The following is a 24,842-nucleotide window of genomic DNA, read 5'->3' as shown; positions in this document are numbered from 1 at the left end:
ACACTCTTGCTTCAGAGTCTATGAATCTGACAGACAGACGCTTTTTCTGTCAAACTACATAAAAGGAATCGCGAAGCTGTTTTGGAAAAATATTGTGAAGTATTGTTCACATAATTTTTATAGTTTTCAAAATGATCCCGGGAGAGAGGTAAGAACTCGGAAGCTACCCGTCGAATAGATCTGATAGGAGACATCAAGGTGAGACATGGAAGAAACCGATACTGGTTAGACCAAAGGATTGTTTTCCTAACATGCAACGCACCAGAGAGACCGATTCGTTCATAATCTCGTGCAAGGCGAAGGTCACACAGTAGACGTCTGCTGTACAAGCAGTAGCATTTATCAAAACCGCATTATCTGTGAAGAACGGCTCGAATGAATTCAAACATGGGGTCTCAGTGGAACTATGAACCGGAAATAAGTAGTATGATTTCATAGAAACATCGTAGATATCAGGCTTGGAGTATTGTTTCTTTTGTGTTAGGGTTATCTCAGGAAGCGAAAAGCAAAGGAAGTGAAAAGCTGACTGCCAATGCCAATATGTATAGTCAAGAACAAAGGGCGTATTTCAGGGATCTGAATGAGTTCGACGGGCAGAACCATATGTGAAAGAGGTAGCAGGCTAGTTACACTATGACATTTAGACCTCTGGAGTATTTCGACTAGCCTGTACTGCACGACGCGATGTAACGGTCACATGAGAAGACCGCAGCCCTTCCCTGAGACCTAAAACAAAAAATAGGATTAATTTACTGTGTTAGTTCGATCCCGGAGCATTGCTAATAATCTCGACCTGATGCACTACTACGAACACTCTTCCACGCACTCAAATAATTGCAGATATACAATGATGCTGACATAGCTTAAAGGGTGTCAGGTAATTGTTGCCATAATGGACACATAAAAAAATTGAATAGCCGTCAAATAACCTATAACTAATGTAGATCATGGACATAATGGTTCAGCTAGGACAACGGTGCACTATACTAACGTTTGGACACACACACAGTTACTCGAAAGGAACGGTACTGGCGGGCCATCTAAATGACCTGACAGATTATCGCCTGGATAAATACGCAGTTACTCTTATCGGACGGAAATTGCAGTTGGCTTATGCGAGCTTGGAAGACAGACGAAACCACAACTTCTTATTACGCTCGATAATCTTTCGGTTGTACTAGATACCTCCATACCCATGCCGGCCGGTGTGGCCGTGCGGTTCTAGGTGCGTCAGTCAGGAACCGCGTGACCACTACGGTCACAGGTTCGAATCCTGGCTAGGGCATGGATGTGTGTGACGTCCTTAGGTTAGTTAGGTTTAAGTAGTTCTAAGTTCTAGGGGACTGATGACCACAGCTGTTAAGTTCCATGGTGCTCAGAGCCATTTGGACAATTTTTCCACACCCATGCTCATAAATTAAGGATAATTGCAGAATGTGGTGCCACACAACGTGGCACTACACAGAACTGGCGCTAATAGCATAGGCACATAGGGAACACACACGACGCAGATCAGTAAGTCCACGGTACTGGTGGTAAGTTGAGAAAACCGTCCCCAAACACATGCGCTACAAAAAGCCACTGTTTCTGCGCATGTGCCCCGGCATCAGTATGAGATATTATCACCATACAAGCGTACACAGGCCGAACAACGGGTTGGCATACTCTGGATCCGGTGGTCGAGCAGTTGCTGGGGTATAGCCTCCCATGCTTGCACCAGTGCCTGTCGGAGCTCCTGAAGTGTCGTAGGGATTTGAAGACATGCAGCGATACGTCGACCGAGAGTATCCCAGACGTGCTCGATGGGGTTTAGGTCTGGAGAACAGGCAGGCCACTCCATGGAACTGATATCTTCTATTTCAAGGTACTTCTCCACAATCGCAGCTCGGTGGGGCCGTGCGTTATCATCCATCAGGTGGAAGGTGCACGCCTGAAAAGACAGATATACAGGTGCAAGATGATGTCCTGATACACCTGATGTGTTACAGTTCCTCTGTCAAAGACATGCAGGGGTGTACGTGCAACAATCATAAGCCCACTACACACCATCAAACCTTGACCTCCATACAGGTCCCGTTCAAGGACATTAAGGGGTTGGTATCTGGTTCCTGGTTCATGCCAGATGGAAACCCGGCGAGAATCACTGTTCACACTATACCTGGACTCGTCCGTGAACACTGTTCGAATGGCCATGTACTGTGTTCTTGACACCAAATTTAAGGCCTCTCCTATGACCAGGGGTCAGTGGAATACATCTTTCAGGTCTCCGGGCGAATAAACAATGTCTGTTCAGTCGTCTGTAGACTGTGTGTCTGAAGACAACTGTTCCAATGGCTGCAGTAAGGTCCCGAGTAAGGCTACCTGCAGTATTCCGTGGCCGTCTGCGGGGAACTGATGGTGAGATATCGGTCTTCTTGTGGTTTTGTTCACTGTGGACGTCCTGTACTGGCCAGGACACGTTTCCTGTCTGCTGGAATCGTTGCCATAACCTTGAGATCACACTTTGTGGCATACCGAGGGCCCGTGCGAGAATCACTGTTCACACTATACCTGGACTCGTCCGTGAACACTGTTCGAATGACCACCTGCTGTGTTTGGCCAGTCTCCAGTCGCCCTAGTATTCCACCCGTCATAACGTCAACAATATGTGTTCTTAGAGCCATTTTCAACACACAGCCACCATTAGCACGTCTGAAAACGTCTGCACACTTACTCGCTGTACCGTACTCTGACATACACTAACGCACCTCTGCGTATGTGGACTACTGCCAGCGCCACCGTGCGACGACCGCAGGTGAAATGCACTGAATGGTTAACTCTAAACAATATTTCTTATTTCTTATTATTAACCCCTTGCCCCACAGTGTGCGCTTCCCACCGGACTGTGTAGATGGCAAAATTGGGAAAAACAACAATTTTGAGAAAAATATTGCTCCAGTCAAGTTGAAACTTGTAATAGTTGATTTTTACATACACTTGCACATTCTGTCTTTAACCACAACTTAGTTTTTTCTCAAAATGTATTTTTAATTTCATTCTTAAATTATGGCACAATACTTGTATGCTACGCACTCAGGCGCGTTGTGATGACGTGGCGTTAGTAGCATTGAACTGGGGTAAGTTCTGGCACACTCGATCGCCTTTATATCTCTCAAATGATAACAGCGCTTGTGTCGCCTCAACACGGAGCTACACCACAAGCACTAGTTCATGACGCAAACTGGCGGACGAAAATATGGAACCTCTGGTAGAAATACGTGGGTGTACATAAATGCAGATGCTACACAAGACTGAGGATTGCGCTGTTGTATTTGACGCTTATCATTACTTGTGCAATGTTCTCAATACGTTGCAAGTATCGGTCGTGGTCAGAAGAGTTTACTGTGTAATTGTGAGTGCATTATGTCGGAGATATGTGAATTCGAGAGTGGGATAATTAGGGGTGTTCGCATGGCGGATGCTTCCGTAACCAACCGCGCGGGGTAGCCGTGCTGGTCGGCTAAGCGCAAATTGAGACACGTATAGCACGTGTGACGTGACAAGACAGTATAACGCGACGCGCACGTTCCGCAGGTGTCGCCTGGGTCCAACGCATATTGAGACGCGTACACATACACTACTGGCCAATAAAATTGCTACACTATGAAGAAATGCAGATAATGCTAGAACTGATACGTGATTACATTTTCACGCAATTTGGGTGCATAGATCCTGAGAAATCACTACCCAGAAAAACCACCTCTGGCCCTAATAACGGCCTTCATACGCCTGGGTATTGAGTCAGACAGAGATTGGATGGCGTGTACATGTGCAGCTGCCCATGCAGCTTCAACACGATACCACAGTTCATCAAGAGTAGTGACTGGCGTATTGTGACGAGCCAGTTGCTCCGCCACCATTGACCAGACATTTTCACTTGGTGAGAGATCTGGAGAATGTACTGGCCAGGGCAGCAGTCAAACATTTTCTGTATCCAGAAACGCCCGTACAGGACCTGCAACAGGAGGTCGTGCATTATCCTGCTGAAATGTAGGGTTTAGCAGGGATCTAATGAAGAGTAGAGCCACGGGTAGTAACACATCTGAAATGTAACGTCCACTGTTGAATGTGCCGTCAATGCGCACATGAGGTGACCGATACGTGTAACCAATGGCACCAAATACCATCACGCCGGGTGATACGCCAGCATGGCGATGACGGATACACGCTTCCAATGTGCGTTCATCGTGATGTCGCCAAACACGGATGCGACCATAATGATGCTGTAAACAGAACCTGGATCCATCCGAAAAAATAACGTTTTGCCATTCTTGGACCAATGTTCGTCGTTGAGTACACCGTCGCAGGCGCTCCTGTCTGTGATGCAGCGTCAAGGGTAACCGCAGCCATGGTCCCGGAGCTCGTAGTCCATTCTGCTGCAAACGTCATCGAATTGTTCGTGCAAATGGTTGTTGTCTTCAAAACATCCCCATCTGTTGACGCAGGGATCGAGATGTGGCTGCGCGATCCGTTACAGCCATGCGGATAAGATGCCTATCATCTCGACTGCTAGTGATACGAGGCCACTGGGATCCATCACGGCGTTCCGTATTACCCTGCAGAACCCACTCATTCCATATTCTGCTAACGGTCGTTGGATCTCGACCAACGCGTGCAGCAATGTCGCGATACGACAAACGGCAATCGCGATAGGCTACACTCCGATCTTTATCAAAGTCGGAAACGTGATGGTACGCATTTCTCCTCCTTACACGAGGCATCATAACAACGTTTCACCGGGCAACGCCGGTCAACTGCTGGTTGTGTATGAGAAATCGGTTGTAAACTTTCCTCATGTCAGCACGTTGTAGGTGTCGCCACTTGCGCCAACCTTGTGTGAAAGCTCTGAAAAGCTAATCATATGCATAGCACAGCATCATCTTCTTGTCGGTTAAATTTCGCGTCTGTAGCACGTCATCCTCACGGTATAGCAATTTTAAGGGCCAGTAGTGTAATTTGCACGCGCCGGTTGGCGACGCTCTGCGCTGACAGAAACTAAGCACGCACACAATGTAATCTTTCTCAAACGATTTTACAGAAACTATTTCATTTTCACCTTGCTTCTAGAGTTTTATGTCAGATTCGTGGCGAGGTGCACGTTATCTCACTAATGGTCATACTTATTGTGGTATACACATTGAAACGTCCCCTCAGAACAATTGTACACGACTGGTCTATGTGAAACGTCCTCTTTGAACTATTATACACGAATGTGCTTAAACTGACACACAATATCTTTAGCGCAACGCAATCTGACTTCCAAAAATCCCTGCGAAAGAATGGCCCTGAGTATCATTAACCTATATGTTTCACAAATCACTTACCTCACAAAAATCTTCGTTGCTCAAGCTACTGCAATACAGCGAGCGCCACTACTGGAAGCTAACTAAAAGATTCAAACTACGGAAGGCACTAACTACTGATAGGCACAGTTAGCAAATGAAAGATTTGAATAGAGAACAAACAATGTATTTACCTTTATAGTCATGATATATGTATCAGTTCATGACACCAATTCTTACAAATTTCAAAACTCCGCCATCTCTCTCCCCACGTCCACCACTGCTGGCGGCTCACCTCCAACTGCGCAACGCTACCCGCTGTTAGCATCCAGCTGCCGCTGCCCAACACTACAATGGCAGACAACAATGCAAACCAGCCACAGACTGCACAAGGCACAACCAGTGATTTTTCATACAGAGCGCTACATGGTGTTGGCGTTACCAATAAAAATACTTAAACAGCCTACTTACATAGCCCCCATGCTCCCCACAAAAAAATTTACAAGTTGTTTTGGGCAGTGGCCAATACAGATTTGAAAATTTTTTTCATAATTACAATAACAAAGAAATGAAATGCACACACTTATGGATACAATGTTGGTGAAAAGCTAAAATTTTCTCACAGTCCATAAAGACAGTCCTGATCGTTCATCACAGTAAAATTGCAGTGTTTTTCTCAGAGTGTGAGCAATAAAAGAAATTGCACTTGGAAGTAGTGGATTTCTAAGCAGTCTTGAAGAAGTAGTGTTGTCCTTCCAACGGAAAGACTGTGCTGACTCTTGACATGCAGACAGGTAATGGGCCAAAACAGAGCAAACCCACAGCAGAGTCAGTCGAATAAGACTATTGGTAGGTAGGTCATCACAGAGCAGATCCACTGTAGTCCTGGTAGTGATTAGGGTATTGGTGGACCACCAGAGGTAGAGACCCACTGCAGTCCATGTAGAAATAATGGTATTGGTGGGCCATCGAAGGTGCAGACCCTCTTCAGTCTTTGTAGTGATGGCCAACAGCCATCTGTTGCGAATGTGCGGGTGCACAATCACCCTCGAAGAGTCTTGCGGAGAATATAGCAAGTCCATAAACCACCACTTGTCCAATCACAAAGAATTTGTTTGAAATGTCCTTAGAACCAGCAATGCTGTTGTCCAGTCCCTTGCTGAATTATTAACACATGTGCAAACACTAACAGTCCCTACTTCTCACATATTGTCCATATACTGTGACCAACAGAAACGTGTGCAGTGAAATGTAATTTACAAGTTACTTAATTTGATGAACTGGTGTCAAGTACTATTTTATAACAAAAGAATGCAATAACAAAGGTACAAAACACATCTTTAAAGAACATACCAATACAGATAACATTTGCAGTAGTACAGGCTTTACAAAAGAATCGAAATAGCAAATACACTCCTGGAAATGGAAAAAAGAACACATTAACATCGGTGTGTCAGACCCACCATACTTGCTCCGGACACTGCGAGAGGGCTGTACAAGCAATGATCACACGCACAGCACAGCAGACACACCAGGAACCGCGGTGTTGGCCGTCGAATGGCGCTAGCTGCGCAGCATTCGTGCACCGCCGCCGTCAGTGTCAGCCAGTTTGCAGTGGCATACGGAGCTCCATCGCAGTCTTTAACACTGGTAGCATGCCGCGTGGACGTGAACTGTATGTACAGTTGACGGACTTTGAGCGAGGGCGTATAGTGGGCATGCGGGAGGCTGGGTGGACGTACTGCCGAATTGCTCAACACGTGGGGCGTGAGGTCTCCACAGTACATCGATGTTGTCGCCAGTGGTCGGCGGAAGGTGCACGTGCACGTGCCCGTCGACCTGGGACCGGACCACAGCGACGCACGGATGCACGCCAAGACCATAGTATCCTACGCCGTGCTGTAGGGGACCGCACTGCCACTTCCCAGCAAATTAGGGACACTGTTGCTACTGGGGTATCGGCGAGGACCATTCGCAACCATCTCCATGAAGCTGGGCTATGGTCCCGCACACCTTTAGGCCGTCTTCCGCTCACGCCCCAACATCGTGCAGCCCGCCTCCAGTGGTGTCGCGACAGGCGTGAATGGAGGGACGAATGGAGACGTGTCATCTTCAGCGATGAGAGTCGCTTCTGCCTTGGTGTTCCAACAGGACAATGCACGTCCGCATGTATCCCGTGCCACCTAACGTGCTCTAGAAGGTGTAAGTCAACTACCCTGGCCAGCAAGATCTCCGGATCTGTCCCCCATTGAGCATGTTTGGGACTGGATGAAGCGTCGTCTCACACGGTCTGCACGTCCAGCACGGACGCTGGTCCAACTGAGGCGCCAGGTGGAAATGGCATGGCAAGCCGTTCCACAGGACTACATCCAGCATCTCTACGATCGTCTCCATGGGAGAATAGCAGCCTGTATTGCTGCAAAAGGTGGATATACACTGTACTAGTGCCGACATTGTGCATGCTCTGTTGCCTGTGTCTATGTGCCTGTGGTTCTGTCAGTGTGATCATGTGATGTATCTGACCCCAGGAATGTGTGAATAAAGTTTCCCCTTCCTGGGACAATGAATTCACGGTGTTCTTATTTCAATTTCCAGGAGTGTACATCAGTGTTACAAAAATTATAAGTACATACATAAAAGATCAGAATAACTTTTGAAACATCAACTTCACACATGAGCATTAGAGCAAAATAGAATAAATAATGTCTAAGCATCTTTACAAAGTAAATAACATGTTATTAATGCAAATTATATTTGAGGATAACAGTATTCCTCATCATAGTGAATGTAGCTGAATATTAGAAAATTCTGCAACATAAGTCCTATCAGATGAACATATAAAGACAGGAAGAACATAAATACACATGGGTACACAAACACATAGTGGGATAACAGAAGGAAAGGACAGGGTTTGTTTTACTGCAGTATTTTGCAAACAAAACTTTATTTACTTCTCGGAGATCTCCCTTTGTTCTTCATTATTTCCAAAAAGTCCTATCTAAACCTGCTTTCTGTATTCTGTTCACATCCTCTTTCAAAAATAGTTTTTCTCCACTGTACACTACCTTTTTGGCCAAACCATTTTCTTAAAGCATCTCAATACTTTTCTTCCAATTCATCATAGTTAGTTTCTTATATAGTCTACCCCCTCTTAAGCTAACTTAAATCTACTGAGCTCAGATACTAAACTAAGGGACGAGGCAATGCAGCAGCACAAAACAATTAACACAAACAGCAATGATAAAAAAATGGGAATTGGCAAAAAAAGGCAGCAATATTACAACTAATATAAGGCAATGCGCAGCAAACAAGAAAAATAAATCAGTAATAAAATTGGCTTAACCTAGTAATACAAAGTGACATTCAGTAGCACTATGAATGGCAAACAGCCGCAGCAAATGCTATAACTTATACCTAAACATGACAAAGCTCAATCAGAAAAAATGTTACACTAAAGACAACAATGCAGGTAAGGACAATGTCTATTCACATCTTAGTGTCTATGCAATTAAAGTGGTGCCCCACAAAAATTTATTGTAAAAAAAATTACCATGTACTTGAAAAGACAATTCTGTATGCAATTTCTGTGAAGGGAAATGTCTTTTTGTGCTACTTCGTTTTTTTTAAGTACATCCTAAAGTTATTATTTACTGGATCTGTAGGCATAAAATATTTATATTAGTACATCCATAAAATTTATTTTAACCAATGCTTCAGTGCAGTTAGAAACTAGATATTAAACAAAATGAGTAAATAAATGCATAAAGCAAGCCACATGGCATTTCTCTCAACTAGCAGGACAATAGCCATGAAATGTTTCTCATCGTTTCATTAGGCATTTTAGTAAATATCATACATTAAGAGCTCCACAGTGTAATCATATGTTTTCAAGTTTGAGCGTGTCGTATTTGCGACGCTTTCTACAAAGAAATGTCAATAGAGAGGATAATGACCCTTTTTTTTTTTTTTTACCTGTGCCTCTGAAAGGCACACACTAATGGCTCTCTTTTGTCAGGTGGTTGTCGCGCAGCTGGGTGCCCACGACGCATTACGTGCAGGTGGTCACTTAATTGTCTTACCAAAATATTTACGACACCAGTTTTCGCTACAGTGGCAGTCTCATATAAAAAAAAATTCACAGGTTAAGAATTTGCGTTACAAATCTGTAGAAATAAAATCATTTAATTATAATTTTGTCCAAAAAATTTTCGCCAGCATAGTGATACATTCACGCATATACACTCATTTCATAACTCTTAAAGTACGATTCTCGGTTTCCAACATCCTTTTTCACAAATCAGAGTCCCTAACCACTACTCATTATTTCTTACCTTATTACACATATATATATTCGTCGACACTTCTTCAATATTTCATCATAACAGATACATAGCATAACCAAATAACTCATATAGCATTAGCTTAAACATATACCTCAGCAGCATAATTCACATCGTCGTCGTAATAATAACATCATAACACCATAGTCAAATTCTCAAAATCTCCGTAGCTTCCTCCAATAATTTCAAAACCTAAAAAAAAATTCTCTGCTCATGTCAAAAGTGTCATCTGCCTCAAACGTACTTTAAAAATCGTGATCCCATACCAAATATGTCATTCAAAGCTCTCATAGTATCACAATGGTTCCGAAAAAGTATGAACAGTTCACAAAGTACAGACAAAATACAATTTCGTAAGTATGAAGTTATCCAACTGTGTAATGATATAACCATCTGTCACTGATGTAGTAAAATAAATGTTTGTCTCTCTCAGTTAAATAACCAGATAGCTGTATAATTTATTGTTAGAGAAATATGGTACCGATGTGTAAAGTTGTATAAGCAAATACCATATTAGCTAGGGCTCGTTGTGCTTGCCGAACACATTGTACACAAAGTAGGCGTGTACCCCCCTGAGGATTAATGTAATTATATCCTCAGGTGTTACAGATTACAGCAATGGAATGAAATGTATCACGGAAAACTTTCTTTGTAATTCAAATATGTTGAAAAATAAATAGTTTAATGCGTGTCCTGTAGCGCTAAATGTGCGTCTTGCTGTAAGACAATCTCTGTGGAAGTGTCGTAGTTATTGTCCTCCGAAAGCTAAGTTCTGCAGAAGTCAATGTACTTACCTCATGATAAACGAAATTGAAATGTTTTGCGTATAGATATCTTAGTTATTACGCTTATTGCCGTGATGAAGTAAGTACTGTACTGTAGGTATTGTTGTGCTACAGAAAAGGCTGTCTCATTGTAGCTATACCACAAACGTTACTACTACATCTACATCTACATCTACATGACTACTCTGCAATTCACATTTAAGTGCTTGGCAGAGGGTTCATCGAACCACAATCATACTATCTCTCTACTATTCCACTCCCAAACAGCGAGCGGGAAAAACGAACACCTAAACCTTTCTGTTCGAGCTCTGATTTCTCTTATTTTATTTTGATGATCATTCCTACCTATGTAGGTTGGGCTCAACAAAATATTTTCGCATTCGGAAGAGAAAGTTGGTGACTGAAATTTCGTAAAAAGCTCTCGCCCGACGAAAAACGTCTATGCTGTAATGACTTCCATCCCAACTCGTGTATCATATCTACCACACTCTCTCCCCTATAACGCGATAATACAAAACGAGCTGCCCTTCTTTGCACCCTCTCGATGTCCTCCGTCAATCCCACCTGGTAAGGATCCCATACCGCGCAGCAATATTCTAACAGAGGACGAACGAGTGTAGTGTAAGCTGTCTCTTTAGTGGACTTGTTGCATCTTCTAAGTGTCCTGCCAATGAAACGCAACCTTTGGCTCGCCTTCCCGACAATATTATCTATGTGGTCCTTCCAACTGAAGTTGTTCGTAATTTTAACACCCAGGTACTTAGTTGAATTGACAGCCTTGAGAATTGTACTATTTATCGAGTAATCGAATTCCAACGGATTTCTTTTGGAACTCATGTGGATCATCTCACACTTTTCGTTATTTAGCGTCAACTGCCACCTGACACACCATACAGCAATCTTTTCTAAATCGCTTTGCAGCTGATACTGGTCTTCGGATGACCTTACTAGACGGTAAATTACAGCATCATCTGCGAACAACCTAAGAGAACTGCTCAGATTGTCACCCAGGTCATTTATATAGATCAGGAACAGTAGAGGTCCCAGGACGCTTCCCTGGGGAACACCTGATATCACTTCAGTTTTACTCGATGATTTGCCGTCTATTACTACGAACTGCGACCTTCCTGACAGGAAATCACGAATCCAGTCGCACAACTGAGACGATACCCCATAGCTCCGTAGCTTGATTAGAAGTCGCTTGTGAGGAACGGTGTCAAAAGCTTTCCGGAAATCTAGAAATACGGAATCAACTTGAGATCCCCTGTCGATAGCGGCCATTACTAAAACATGTTTTACTTTCCAGAAAAATTCAGAAAAACTGTGCAGATATAAAACAGATAAACTGCAAAAGCAATATTGTAAATTGTCACTCATTAGTAGCGTCGTGATAAAATCGTGTAGCTGTCACATAAACTAACCACTGTATCATCTGGTATCTCACAGAAAGTACTTTAAATCCAGAATGTATTTTCAAGTAAACCAAAATGTTGCATTAAAATCTCATTAGCAATACTGGTAAATGTTCTAAGTATGTGAGCCTTATAATCGTTACGTAATCGTGCAACTAACAAGCAAGAACGTACACACGAAATAACACAGTGATGTCTGTTCACTATAACAATGCACTCGTAAATACTGTCTAAATATGTTCCGTAGGTTCTAGAGTGGATAGTGAACTCCAAAACATTGTTGCATGTTAACAGTTTCTAAGTGTGACAAAGCATACTAGAAATGTGAAGTGAAATGTTTTATGGCAAAGACAAAGTTAAAAAGCACATTATCTTTCAATAAACGGTTTTACATGTGAAATGTGGTGTAAACCTTTACTCTTCCTAGTACGCAGAGTTTCAACTTCAACGCAATTATCATGTGGTATACGTCGGATTCTGTAAGGTCCATTGTAAACTAGAAAAAATTTGTGACTCAAGTGTTTCTTCTTATGTGACAATGGATGAGCTTTAATGAGGACTTTCTGAACAATATATAATTTCTTTGCATTTCCTTTACCATGTAATTTTTTTCTTTTGTCTGCAGCAGAATTTATATTTTTAATAGCCAAATCAATTATGTCTTTGTGTCGAAGTTTACGTGTGTTCGGAAAAGGTACAAGCTCTCTGATTCTGTTTGGTGGTTCTTTATTCTTCAGTACAAGAACAGGTGGTAAAGCAGTGGAGTCATGAGGCATTTCATTCAGCACGTTTTGATATAAGTGTAAATATCTGTCCCAATGCTGATGCTTTCTGTGACAATAAAGTCTGCAAAGCTTATTGATTTCTTTCATAATCCGTTCAGACGGGTTACAATGTGGTGAGTACAATGAAATAAAAACAGATTTGATTTTATGGTTACGAAGCATGCGTGACCAAACAGCAGATCTGAATTGCGGTCCGTTATCTGAAATGACTTTACTAACGTGTCCAACTTCACGTAAGAAATTTCTAACAAACGCGTTGGATACAGACCGTCCAGTGGCTTTACGTAACGGAGTGAAAGAAACAAATTTTGAAGTAAGTTCAACAGCGACTAGAACGTACGAAAATCCATTAGATGTTCTAACAAGCGGTCCCAAGAGATCAACAGCAGCAAATTCTTTTAATTTAGTGGGAATGATAGGTAACAATGGAGCACGATGCGAGACAGTAGATGGTTTCGCCTTTTGACAAAGTTTACAAATAGACAAGACTCTTCGAATTCTCTTTTCCATATTGTTAAAATAACAAGTCGTTCGAAGAATATGATAACATTGTCGTGGTCCAAAATGTGCATAGCTGAAATGAATGTACCAAATGAGCTTATTAACAAAATCGTCTGGAATGCAAAGTACCCATAGCTTGTCATCAACAGAGCATCGTTTGAACAGTATGTTGTTTCTAACCAGATAATAATGCCGAATCTGTGTGTGTGTCTTTTCATGCCATTTACTTTTGATGTCTTTCCAAATCGGATCTTTATCTTGTTCATGAGCAATGTCCTTTAAAGATGTGGTGATGAAGTTTTCAAAGGCGACTTTCTGAATGTAAAGAATACTGAAATTTCTCTCGAGGTTGCTTTCTGTGTTACTTTTCTCAAGCCCAGCAGGTGCGCGTGACAGTGCGTCCGCAACAATGTTCTCCTTGCCGGGAATGTAGACTATTGTGAAGTGGAATTCTTGCAGAAACAATGCCCAACGTTTTAACCTGTCATGATTTAATTTTGAAGACATAAGAAATTGTAATGCACGATTTTCACTGTATACTTTTACGTGCTTACCATAAAGAAAAAAACGGAATTTGTTAAATGCCCAAACGATAGCTAAAGCTTCTAATTCAGTAACGGAATAATTTTTTTTCAGATTTTGTTAGCACTCGGCTAGCAAAAGCAATGGTTTTCTGAACAGTAATGTCATTTTCTGTGGCTTCTTGAAATAAATGGGCACCAAGACCGACTTTAGAAGAATCTGTGCTAAGGCAAAAATCTTGTGAGAGATCTGGATGAGCTAGTATTGGCGCGTTAAGTAACGATTCTTTCAAAGAATTGAATTCCAACTGTGCTTGTTCGTCCCAGTTCCAAACAGTATTTTTTCCATTGAGAGAACAAAGTTTTGGTGTAACTAGAATTTGCATATTCAGAAAACGACGGTAAAAATTACGAGACCTAGAAAACTGAGGACTTGTTTTTTTGTGGATGGAACTGGAATGGCTCTGATTGCTTCTAACTTTTCAGGATACGGCTGGATGCCTTCAGAAGAAATAATATGTCCCAAAAACTTCACTTTTGACCTACCGAATTCAGACTTTTCCAAGTTAACTGTAATTCCAGATTCTGCAAAAATATATAACACGCTGTTGAGGATGCGATTATGTTGTTCCCATGAGGCTTCTGCTATCAGAATATCGTCCACATAGAAGGTGATGTGACGTTTTAAGAGCTCAGGTAATATGGAATTTAGCCCGCGAATGGATGCTGCAGAGGAAATGTTCAAACCAAAAGGAAGTTTCCGAAACTGATAACAAACGCCGAAACAAAGGAAAGCTGTGTATTTTCTACATTCTGGATGAAGTTAGATCTGATAAAAGCTGGATCTGAGATCAAGGGAAGACAACACTTTTACACCATTAAAATTTTGAAGAAGTTCTTCCAACGTTTGCGGCCTGTCTGTTTCAGGAATAATGACAGTATTGATTTGTCTCGAATCTAAGACAAGCCTGATCGATCCATTTTTCTTATCAACAACATGTAATGTATTGTTGTATGAGCTTACTGCAGGCTCAATAATGCCCTCGTCAAGCATAGATTGTATTTCTGTTCTAACACGGTCCCTATAATGTGCTGGAATTACGTACGGTCTAACACAAAATTTAGTATGCTCACGAACACGAAATTGGTATTGAAATCCCTTGATTGTTCCTGTTTTGTGAGTAAAAACTGTGGAATGTGCTTGTAAAATCTCAAAAAGGTCCTGCCTATCAGTGTCATTACAATTCTAAATTGTTTGAATTTTATTCTGAATTAACTCATTAGTTTCAATTGTGCCGTCGATATCATCCCTGTCAGTACTTGCAGAGCGACTGTTAGTGTCTAGTTCCGTAGAAAATTCCGAACTGTTGTCTAACAGAAGGTAAAGCCGATTAATGTCCTCGTCATGGTTTGAGAGCCAATCTTCAAATTTCAAAGCTATTGACTTACCTTCTTTCTCTAAACTTATTTCAGCATCGTGAAAGTTTAAGATTGCTTTGTATTCATTCAAAAAGTCTACTCCCAGTATAATTTCCAGAGTTCTAAGTTGGTTTGTTGGCGTACATCTACACTTTTTCCAATGACTGCACCTTGTAATTTAATCTTGCGTAACGGAAGTGTGGGGCAATCGTTCGATTTGTTGCATTTGCTAAAAGCTGTTTCACTAATTACTGAAATGGGACTGCCTGAGTCAAGTACTGCCGTAAATTTTACGTCATTTAGAGTAATGTGAATCACAGGATATGCAATATTGTTATGTTTTACGTCGTGTTCCTGGAGTAATATGTCCCTAATGTCTTCCATTTTAACATAATTACTAGCTGCGGCAGCTGCGTCGTCAGTTTCATAAGTACGTTTTGAGGCTGCCAGCGGTATGAGTCATTGTCTATTGTGTCTTTGTTGGCGCGCGTCGTTATTGGGATTTGGAGACCTAACTTCTACAAATTCACCTTGTCGAGAGAGCCCTGCTCTGTTTGATTCCCGCCAGTTCTGCTGCAATTCAGGTCTGTCGTCATGTCGGTAGATTCCATAGTTTCTTTCTTGTCGGTCACGTGGTGGAGAATTTCTCTCTGAATCGTAACTGCGCGCTGGACCGTTGCGTCTAAAGTTATTCTGTCTCCCTTGATAGTAATTATTTTGGTTCCCATATTGTCTGTTTCTCTGATTGTCTCTGTGATAGTCATTACCGCGGAGAGGTGACCTTTCCCTGTAATTATTACTACTCTGCCAACGGTTGTCATAAGGGTGGTGTCTGTTTTGGTCACGATTTGTATTGTGAGAATAGCCTTGTCGTGTCCAGTTATTATTTCTTTCATCGCGGAATTGCGACGGATGTGACCTGTAATTGTTGTGTTCCTGTTTTCGCGTTCCGCGATTGTCAGTGTCAATCTCTAGTTCTTGTAAGAGTCCCTGAAAAGCTTCAATGTCGTCTTTGCAACGGCCTGCCAAAATAATATGCCGTAAATGTTCAGGCAATTTGATTAAGCAAATGCGGATGAGTTCTGACGGGCTGTATGGGTTTGACAGGTACTGATTCTTGTGCAAACTGTCTTCAAAATATTTCACAAGATTGGAAAATTCAGATTGTTCGAAATGTTTCATCATCATGATCCCATGTTTTACTCGGTCTTGTGTGGCTTGGGACCAATATGCTGAGAGGAAGGCATGGTAAAATTCTCCTTCACTGTGGCAATCGTGAATGACCGATCGCATTCTTACAGCTGGTTCATTCTCTAAGTAGCCACACATAAATTCTAATCTGTGCTCTAGTGACCAGTTGGGAGAAAAACAATGAGAGAATTGATGGAGCTACGCTTGTGGATGAATGTCGTTGCCAGAATTCTTAAATGTTTTGAATTTACGTGTAGTAATGAACAGCTTATAGTCAAAATCATCTTGTCGGCGGGTAGCATATCGGTCATTGTTACGTCGTGTCGGCGGTTCCATCTCAGAATTCGGTGTACCTTGCCAATTTCTTTCATAATTTCCGAAGTGCCCTGTGTTATTATTTTGTGGCTGTTCCGTATTTCTATGTCCCTCTTCCCGTATTGGAGCGCGAGTGTCCTCTGAAATACGTAATTGTTGTATTACCTGTGTCAGCTGATCTTGTACTTCCCGGATTTCTCTTTGGTGTTGCGTACTAATTTGATTCAGACTTTGTTTGAATTTCCTAATTTGTTCGCACTCTTCTGTGTCATTAAAGACTACCGGTTTTGTGTCATTCAAATTATCATCTACCTTCGTAGATAAATTATTTAGCTGATCCGAAAGTTCAACTACTTTCTCTGATAATGAACTAATGTCCTCCATGTGTCTTTCTGAACCAATTTTCAGAGAATCTACTGTGTCTTTTAAGTTTTCTTGAGTTTTTGCAAATTGCGTAACCGAATCGTTAGATGCTACTGAGTCAATTTTAGCTTGCAAGGTCTCATGATTTTCATGAACAATTGTTTGCAGTTCTTTTATGGCTGCTTCGTGATTCTGTAATGCATTTTCATGCCGCGAAAAAATAGGTTGGAAATGCTCAAAAAAATGTGTTTTTACGTCATTACAGACTTTTTGACATTTCGATTCGATTTTATGTAATTCAGTAGTTAAATCTTCACGTGTTTGTTCAAGCGTATGTTCCACTGAGTCTAACTTTTGAAGCTTTTGCTCCATTGCGTCTAACTTTTGCTGTGTTTGTCTCTGATTTTGTTCCATTGTGTCTAACTTTTGAAGATTTTGTTCCATTGTGTCTAACGTTTGAAGATTTTGTTCCATTGTGTCTAACTTTTGAAGCTTTTGTCCCATTTGTTGCATTAATTGTAATAACAATGCACTGGTGTCTGAAACATGTTCCTTACTGCTATTGGGCAATGCATTTTAACCGGCAATATTTGCAGTTTGAAAAACAGAAAATGTGTCTTGACTTATTTGAGAAAGAGGTGAAGACGCAAAACCTGAATCTACAGTATTTGCAAGAATGTGTCCTGTCATTTCGGAATCCTGAGGCGAGCTGTTGCCGACTGATCGATCGATAATTGTTCCCTGTTCACTACTTATTTCACTGTTTACACCATTGTTTGCAGCCCGCTCCATTTCCCTATGTACAATTACCAAATTACTACTTTGAACATTAGTTAATTCATTACTCGGTGTCGCTAACACATTGCTTTCGTCTTCACTGTCATTTCTCAGTTTACTTTGTAGCCTAGTATTACGTTTTTCACACGCCATTATTGTCACAATATTTCACACGACAACACAGACAAAAATCAATTTGAAGAGCAAAAATAAGAGAATACATTAACAAAGAAAATAATATCTAGTTAATTGCAAGCGCAGCTGCGAAATACTTGGTGCAACTCTACATGCGTGCTACAACTGTTGTACTGTACAACAATGAAAGACTACAACTACAAAGGAAATTCTCTCTACAATTACGCGCTAGCGATAAACAAAATCTACATTACACAAACAACAAGAAAAAATCAGAAGATTCCAGTGAGGTATCCTTGGCTAAGGGTCGACATATGAAACGTCCCCTCAGAACAATTGTACACGACTGGTCTATGTGAAACGTCCTCTTTGAACAATTATACACGGATGTGCTTAAACTGACACACAATATCTTTAGCGCAACGCAATCTGACTTCCAAAAATCCCTACGAAAGAATGGCTCTGACTATCATTAACCTATATGTTTCACAAATCACTTACCTCACAAAAATCTTCGTTGCTCAAGCTACTACAATACAGCGAGCGCCACTACTGCCAGCTAACTAAAAGATTCAAACTACGGAAGGCACTAACTACTGATAGGCACAGTTAGCAAATGAAAGATTTTAATAGAGAATAAACAATGTATTTACCTTTATAGTCATAATATATATATCAGTTCATGACACCAATTCTTACAAATTTCAAAACTCCGCCATCTCTCTCCCCACGTCCACCACTGCTGGCGGCTCACCTCCAACTGCGCAACGCTACCCGCTGTTAGCATCCAGCTGCCGCTGCCCAACACTACAATGGCAGACAACAATGCAAACCAGCCACAGACTGCACACGGCACAGCCAGTGGTTTTTCATACAGAGCGCTACGTGGTGTTGGCGTTACCAATAAAAATACTTAAACAGCCTACTTACAACATTTTATTAACACACTACGCAAAATTCGAAAAATTTGTAGTGAAAAATAGGGGTCGCTACGATTTTGCGTTTGGTGCGTATTACAACATATGTTGCTGTGTATGAAATTTAGCTAAAACGTTGAATTTCTCTTTATATTTGGGAGGAAGTCTCCACGTGCCCTCCGATCTCGAGGAAATAGCACCTATGTATCGCGCTCATTGCCGATCTGATGCCGGCGAGAATGAAGTATTCACATCTGTCATATCTTCTAAGCCGCTCGAGACATCGAAACGATAGTTTGACGAACGATACCACACAAGGAGGAGAGTATTTTGGCAATTCGTAAACACACGGAACCTTTTCATCTCTGGTAATATATCAGTAGTTATACTTTCTTTTATATTCTTTCCACTCCAGTTACTGTAATTCTTTAAGAGTTATCGACAGCTACTGAAACAAGAGTTTCCTAGTACGAAAACAAATATGAAATTTCTTGTCTTATGTTACTGCAAACCGACACGATGAGGTTTTTCGTAAGCTATTGAGCTCTCTGGTCGCCAGTTACTTGATTAGTGAGACATTGTTTCAGAATTCTGCTACAACAGCTGCTGCAAAAATGCGTTCGTGCAATTTATACATTGTTTTGGCAAAAGAAGTAAAATTAAACTTGTCAGGAATAGAAATGTGACCGCTATTCATAATTGGTGATGCTGCTTGGAATGTGAAAAGGTTAACAACCTACACAAAAATAAACTGCCAATTCTGTTAGAATTTTGATTGAATTCCCGTTACCAAGCGTATTTTTAACACAGAACGACTTTTTTGGAAACTTACCGAAGGATTTTATTGCTCCCCTTGATCTGAGCAGTATTAAAATAATGACTAGCGTTCCCTTCAGGCGGAATGACAGGCAGATGCCAGATGCTGGTTACTCACGTACAGCTTGCCAAACTGACAATGTGTGATTCGCGAATAAAATAGTTATCACTGAGAAAAATAAACAATTGATCTGTCACACAACACATCGTTAGTGTATTGTCAGCAGCTGAGAATTACGAGCGAGACAGGAACGCGGACACTAGCCATCTGTGCCTTGTGAGCGGGAGTTTGAAAAATTTTGTCATGGAAATAGATCTGCTATTGTCAGCAGTAAATTTCAACAAATGAAATATATCTAATCACCACACTCTTTTAGGGTGCTCCTACTATCATAATAATACCCTACATTTTTTCATTTGTGTAGCCTGTTATATAAATAGTTTATTAATGCTGATAATGTGTACGCATCAGTCGAAATGCCTTTTCTCCTCTCGGGAAGCCAATTAAAACATGGTTATTTGCGATTGCTTTTCGACTGTTTGGACTGTTTGGAAACGTGATGGGCACATGTACATTTGACAGCAAAAAATGTGGGCTACTGCCGAATACAACAAACATAACGAAGCTGTGTTGCAGGTCCTCTAAACACAAAAACCCCATGGGTAAAGTCGTTTGACTACACACAATGGATACCGCAAGAGACTATTTGAGACCAAAGCGTCAACTAATACCGTTATACAAAACATATTAGAAAACATGTTCTTAGCGATGAGACATCCCACAACACTCATAAACTACAACAAGTGACATTCCGAATTTCGGACGAAACGGATTATTTTACATAAATCGTACAGTAATCCTTAGTCAAAATTAAATACTTGAGACAATATATGGAGTTACAAAGCTGTACAGCAATTGGAGAAAACTTTCTCGCTCTCGAAAAAGTTTTCCATCCACGTACTGAACATCGCTCAACGGCGAGTGGAACTGAAAACTGGATATTGGATTAACCAGTAAAAAAAGGCGATTAACGGCAACAAGCACTCTACGAAAATATCAACAATAACAGCGAATCACCAGTAATATCATTTTTGATGTAACACATCAACAGCTACGTGTACACAAACTTGAACTTTAAATGACAGGACCAACGTCGTAGTGTTGGACCTGGATTCAAACCCAGCACCTATAGCCATTGCTATCTAAGCTAAGTTTTGTTTGTGCCTTATTAAGACCCGATCTTGAAGTGTAGACGTTTGCACCAGCATAATTTATCAATTCAGATCCTGAAAATAAATGACGAAAATGTTTGTACTGTCCTGGCAATCATGTCATAACAGTTACCTGGAAACTATTCCCAAAGACGTTTAATATGGTGTCATTCACAAGGAACAAGGTATGCTCATGTTTAAAATTGAAATGCCATCATGTAAAGCTTGTAACAGGGATGCGAACCCAGCACCTAATCGGATTGTTAACGAAGTACGTAAAATCAGAAGTTAAATATCAAATGTTTTCACCAATAGCGAGATGTTGGAACCTTAAATGACGATAGCATTGTTTTTTTCCTGGGTGGGATTCGAATCCAGCATCTAGCGCCGTCGTTTTCTAGCCAGGAACAGACTATAAATAGCTATTGTTGGTTCATCAGTAGCGAGATGTGCGCATGTTTAGCTAGACATCAGGCGACGAAAAGTTCTGTGCTGAATGAAATTCAAACCCCGCACACGTGGTCATTAAGACACTTTAACTATCAAATTCCTTTCCAATAATAGCTAGGAGTGGCATGTTTGTATTTTCAATGATTTGATGGAAAATACTCTGCTGGCTAGATATCTTCGCTGGTGATCACAACGAACACAACGTCAAACCTAAATCCGTTTTCGCTAGTGGGATGGAGAGTAATTATTTGAACATGAAAAGATGTAAGGAAACGTTTGATCTTGCAATGTTGTGATAAAAAGCTCATCATGTGGCTGTGAGTTGAAACGAACTCGCCACAGCTGACAACGCACGAAGACACGTTGAAAATGCAACTATTTTTCTCTATTAGTTCGGAATGCAGATGCTAGGGCTTGAAATGAAATAATGAATATTTTGTGCTGATTAAGAATCGAAACTAGATAGATGCCTTTCCAGGAGGCCTAGAAGAGTTTGAAATCTTGGAGAACACAGTGAAATCGAATTGGAATCCCAGTCAAGCACCACAATTTTCAACGTCTCAGTTTCAAATAAAGTAAGAGCCTTGTGAACTTATATGGTCATTGGTTCATTAAATGAAATACGTTTTCTAGTTTACGACGGCTTGTTGGTGACAGACTCTCTGTCTCCCGGGGTTTCTCCATCTGTCACAGCTCAAACGAATGCCACTCTGCCCCAGTCGGCAGTGAAGGGATGTTACCTTTACTGCGGATATTGAACTACCGAGTGTACTGGCTTTCTGCACTTGGTGTTACTAGGGGTGAAGGAGTGTTACTTTTGTGTGTTAAAATCTACGCCTGACGTGAGATGTGAACCTACACGTTTTACACATCAATACAAGATTACTCCACCAGACCACAGAACCCCTTGCCAAGCACATAATTATGAATTGCAGACTATTCATTTAGATGTAGATGCAGAGGTCAAGCGACGGGTAACAGAAAGAAAGGCGGGATCCGGGAACGGATAGAAGTGCAGAAGTGTAAAATATAATCGTGCAATGCTTGCAAAGTATTGTGTGCTTAGATGTGTGCCACAGTTCGTTTTACCTGAGGGACGAAGAGATAAGGAAGGACTGTTTTCAGAACGAAGAGTGGGCTATAGGGAAGGGGAGATAAAAGAGTACGGTTTCATAGGTGTTGAGAGGGATGATAAAGGGTAAAGACAGCAGCAGTCAAATATGAAAATGTAACGTCAATGGAAACCGCTATATTTGTTTTTATTTATTTATTTATTTTATGGCCATCATTGGACGACTCTAGTCAAAAATACAAAGTTGTAAACAAGTTGTTACACAGGGATACAATTTGGCTCAACACTAAATTAATATGATATTTAGGTAATTTAATTATTAGAGTCTATTACTATATCAAAGGTGTTTTGCTCTTCTGTCTGCCCAATATTTCTTCATTCTTTCAGATATTTTCCGTCTTTCTTCATCTGAGACCACTCTTCCTGTACTCCATTTATTGATTTTGTAGTCTGGTCTGCGGGTCTTGCTGTATTGTAATTTTCTCCGTATTGTTTTTTAGGTCATCTACTATAATTTGGAGTTCTTTTATATCTTTCTGTGATCCATTTAATGTCGCTCTTGCAATTCCAAAACTTTTGTATTTTTTTTTTTTACTAATTCTGTTTTCTGGAGTTCTCGTCAGATGTCCAAAGAATGAGATGCGTTTCTTCCGGATCGTGCTCATGACTGGTTCTATTTTCTTATATACTGTTTCATCTGATGCTATTCTCCAATGTTCATTTATTTTATACTGTTTATTTATATATGTCCTACTTATTCTACTTTCTATTTTTAGTATTCTGTCAACTTCTGCTGTATCTGTTGTTTTGAAGATAGTTTCAGCTGCATACGATACTTCTGATTGTGTAACTGTTGTATGCATTTTTCGTTCAGATTTTCAAGGGAGCTAGATTCTCTGCTTTTTTTTAAGATTAGGCACTAGTTGTTCTAGATCATCTGTTAATTTGACGGTTTGTGTTATTTGTTGGTATTTATTATTTTTAATTAGCTGATGTGGGTCAAACCTCCTTTTTATTTTTAAGTTTTTTCCGGTCCTCTTCTTTAACGGAATGAATTTGATATTAATTTTATCTAGATAATGGTCTGAGCCGGTGTCTACCCCCCTCAGTACTTTAACATTATGGATCTCCTTATGAAAATTTTTGTCCATACAGACATGGTCTAGCTGCCACTCCCCCTTTCTCCAGTCTGGATGTTTCCATGTATTAAGTTTACTTGGCTTCCTCTTAAAGAATGTTGATTTAGATATAAGGTTGTGTTCTCTGCAGAGTTCTACAAGTCTTTGACCGTTTTTGTTCGTAAATTTATGTGGACTCCATTTTCCAGTTATATCGTTATATTGCCTTTCTTTCCCCAAATGAGCATTGAAATCTCCCAATAAGATTTTTACATTCTTTTTATTTACTCTGTTCACAGTTTGTTCTAGAAAGTCCCAACATTTATTTACCTCTTCTCTTGTTTTTGTTAGACTTTTTTTTCATTTGTTGGTGCAATAGCATTTATTATTGTATAGGTTTTATTCATTGTTCTGAGGCTTAGAGTCGCAATTCTTGGTGATACTGCTTGCAAATCCGTTACTGAATCTATTATTTTTATGTTTACTAAAAGCCCTGTTCCTAACTGTGACATGGTTTCATTGCCTACGGTCCTGGTTTCCCATTATAAATTCTGTATCCTTGTGATTTGAATGGGTCCTCTGTGGTGTTTCTCATTTCTTGGATCCCTGTTACTAAAATTTTGTGTTTATTTAGTTCATCTATGAGTTCCTTGAGTTTTCCGGTCTGAAGTAGTAAGTTTATGTTGTGTGTTGCTATATAATTTATCTGCTCATGTTTAATCTTCTTTTTGTGTTTTAATGTGCATTTTGTTGGTTGCAAACGCTCTGATTCGTTGCTGTCTTCTAGTTGACTACCCACCGAATCCGATGTAGCCTTTTCCTGCCTTTTTGAGCAGGACGGTGGAATTATTTTCCTAAAAGATCTTTCCATCTTTGGCTTTCGAAAGTTCTCAAATTTAGTTGGAGCATGCTCCGATTTACAACTATGGTTGTTAACCGCAGAGGGTGTGTTTGGTCCGCGAGAGCTATTTCATTTCACTCAAGTCCGCCGGTAAAACGGTGAGGACTTCCCTATCCGCCACCTGGGACGCGCCCCGTAGGAGTACCACCTCTCCTCCTCCTATGACAGCATAGTAGGTTCATGGGCTAGAATTGTTTATAAAGTTTTGGGGGACTGGAAAAAAATGGCGCTTGCGGTGATAGTATGAGAGGGAGAGAGCGTGTGAGAAGGAACAGAGGAGATATTAACAACGAGTAAACATAATATGAAATCGTCGGCGTATTGTGTGGAGGACGGAGGGTGTATTCAAGGATGGAGGGTGTATTCATGGATGGAGAGGAAGAGAGAGATGTATTTGAAATAATGAAAAACTACTGTGACAGAATCTATCTACGCTGATTAGTCAAATAGAACATTTAACAAACTGTATATTCAAGAGAAACCCACTTGAA

This window comes from Schistocerca gregaria, chromosome X (genome assembly GCF_023897955.1).
Source record: "Schistocerca gregaria isolate iqSchGreg1 chromosome X, iqSchGreg1.2, whole genome shotgun sequence".
NCBI lineage: Eukaryota > Metazoa > Arthropoda > Insecta > Orthoptera > Acrididae > Schistocerca > Schistocerca gregaria.
This window is presented reverse-complemented; position numbering follows the sequence as displayed.